The following is a 2,982-nucleotide window of genomic DNA, read 5'->3' as shown; positions in this document are numbered from 1 at the left end:
TCTCTTTTCTCTCTCTCTCTCTCTTTTCTCTCTCTCTCTCTCTTTTCTCTCTCTCTCTCTTTTCTCTCTCTCTCTCTCTCTCTCTCCCTAGATTAAACAGTCTGCAGTAAGCCGTCATATTCTTTCTCAATATGTTCCCATTTCTTAATAGCAAAAGAATCAAAAAAGTGTGTGACAGATCGCTACAAGCGGTTTCATTCACTTCAATTTGAAAGCTTAAATGTTAATTACACCTTCATGAAAACATTTATATATCTTTAGAAAGCACAGTGTATTTCTTGCACATATGAGCAGTGCTAACAACGCTGCTCCTGCAAAAGCTTTCATGTTAGTGAGTGTTGTCAGTCACCCTAGGAAGGTGAGATAACCAGGTAAAAATAAAGCAAGCCTGCAGAAGAAAAGGAACACAATCTAAAAGAGACACTTGTATTTAAGCTTCTATTTAATTTTTGTTTTGTTTTAGGGTTTAGGAACATTTTAACAAGCTGCCAAAAGGTATGGCCAGTCTACGGGTTAGCCTTAGTGATTTCACTGCAGTATCCTCTATCATGAGTTTTAAACAAAAAGAAAACTAATATTGGGTCTTCTATGGTCCAACACTGTTTTGGCAGTGAAGCACTGTTTCCTAATTAAACGTAGTACTATAATGGCAGGGCTCAAAATTTTAAGTCCAGAGCTACTAGTCAGGCCTTAAAAGTTACTCGCTACCAGTTGTCCAACCTAACCCCTACCCTGCCCCAGCCTCAACTCTGCCAGGTCAGCAGTGTGACGCGGAGTACAGAGATCAGTGGTGTAATGCCAAAAACAGTGCCAGTGGTGTGATGCAGAGTACAGAGGTCAGCAGTACAGAGTTCAGTAATGTAACACAGAAAAATCAAGGACTTGCAGTGCACAGTTGATCTGAGTCAGGTCCCCTCTTCCTCTCCTGATGGGGTAACAAGGTGAAGCCTCCTGTACAGAGTGTAGATGTCAGTGTGACGCACAGAACAGAGGTCAGCTGTATGATGCACAGTACAGAGGTCAGTAATGTAATGTACAGTGCAGAGGTCAGAAGTACAGAGGTCAGTAATGTAACGCACAGTACAGAGATCACTAATGTAACACACTGCGCAGAGGTCAGTAATGTAACGCACAGTGCGAGGTCAGTAATGTAACGCACAATGCAGAGGTCAGCAGTGTAAGGCAGAAATAATAGTGCACATGGTTGATGTCATTCAGGTGCCTTCTTCCTGTCGTGGTGGGTGTGTGGGGGGGAGGGGTGCAGCGAGGAATCCTCCATGTCGGAGGTGAATCCTCTCTTCAGGTCCTACGCTGTCCAATTGTACCTCTGCAGTCTTCCTCCCAGCCTATGGCAGCTAACGTGGGTGGAGGAAGACTGCAGGTGGCTGGAGGAGGCGGACAGGCAGACAGCTGAACTGATTCTCCCTCCCTTGTCTTCTCTTCCTCGGCCGCTGCAGCTAACTACAGAGTGGCTGAGGAGAAGAGAAGGGGGGAGAACTGAATGGGTGATTGCCGCTGCTGAAGTGGCGGCACTTTCCCCCTGGTCCTGCTGGTGGTGCCCCCCCCCCATTAATTTTCACTCGCCCCCACGTAATATTCACTCGCCAATTGCGAGGGGGTGAGTGGAAATGTTGAGCTCTGATAATAGTATGAATTATTATGGATTGCCTTTGCTGTGTGGTCCATGCATTCAAGCATTCCAAAAATAGTTACAAAGAACCAGGGTGAACTACAATCCCAATCATGGCAGATTACTGCAATGGACAAAATGAAAATAACACAAATGTGTAACCTGAAGAGTCGGTGTTAGGGGTTAGTTTTAGTTTTGACGCTGTTTGGGAAACAACAAAGTTAAATTATTCTCCAAGAGTTTTTATGCAACTTTTTTACATAGTCATGGCCAAAAATATTGGCACCCCTGCATTTCTGTCAGATAATGTACCACTGTACGCAGAAAATTGTTGCAATTACAAATGTTTATGCATTCTCATGTTTATTTATTTTGTTTGTTTTGGTATGACACAAAAAAGTGGAGAAGAAAAAAATAGCCAACTTTGAAACATTCCTCGTAAAACTCAGAAAATGGACTGGACAAAATTATTGGCACCCTCAATTACTATTTGGTAGCACAGCCCTTGGAAAAAATTACTGAAATCAATTGCTTCCTGTAACCATCAATGAGTTTCTTACACCTCTCTACAGGAATTTTGGAGTACTCTACTTTCGCCAACTGCTCCAGGTCTCTCAGATTGGAAGGGTTCCGTTTCCCAAACGCTGTTTTGAGATCTCTCCACAGGTGCTCTATGGGATTTAGATCTGGACTCATTGCTGGCCAGTCCAGTACTCCAGAGCTTTGTCTGAAACCATTTCTGGGTGCTTTTTGACATGTGCTTTGGGTCATTGTCCTGCTGTAAGACCCATGACCTCTGATGGAGACCCAACTTTTTGACACTGGGTCGTACATTGCACCCCAGAATTCTTTGGTAGTCTTCAGATTTCAAAGTGCCATGCACACAGTCCAGACATCCAGTGCCTGAAGCAGCAAAACAACAAACCTCAGCCGGGTTAGCCCCCCCATATCAAAATTTTTGAACAAAACAAATGCAGTTGGTTAGATCTTTGTTAGATCAGGTTAGATCTCTGTTGTTTGCGTTAGATCTCACACAGAAATAGAGATATTAACAGTTATTTGCAGGGGGGGCTAACCCGTCATCAGCCCCCCCTTATCAAAAAATTGACCAAACAGTTAGCTATTTTGGAAGATATTTGTTAGATCCGGTATGATCAAGTGGTTTCAACGTTAGATCTCATATAATTACAGAGATATTTCACATAAAAACACAGATATTAGGTGGCATTATATGGGGGAGCTAGCCCCCCCACATGCAATTTTCTGGTAAAATTTCATTCAGGCTGATAGGCCTTCGTTAGATCCGGTGAGATCAAGTGGTTTCAACGTTAGATCTCATATAATTACAGAGA

General features: G+C 43.2%; 1 protein-coding gene across 1 annotated transcript in view; it reads left to right on the top strand.

The window, feature by feature from the left end:
- The window catches only part of LOC108790632 (pleckstrin homology domain-containing family N member 1-like), a 45,112-nt gene that overhangs the window by 37,235 nt on the left and 4,895 nt on the right, over positions 1-2,982 (top strand). The gene's annotated exons all lie outside the window — the stretch shown is intronic.

This window comes from Nanorana parkeri, unplaced genomic scaffold, assembly GCF_000935625.1.
Source record: "Nanorana parkeri isolate BGI_ZX_2015 unplaced genomic scaffold, ASM93562v1 scaffold489, whole genome shotgun sequence".
NCBI classification, from domain to species: Eukaryota; Metazoa; Chordata; class Amphibia; order Anura; family Dicroglossidae; genus Nanorana; species Nanorana parkeri.
The sequence above is the reverse complement of the archived record's forward strand: the minus strand, read 5'-3'. Positions and strand labels throughout refer to the sequence as shown.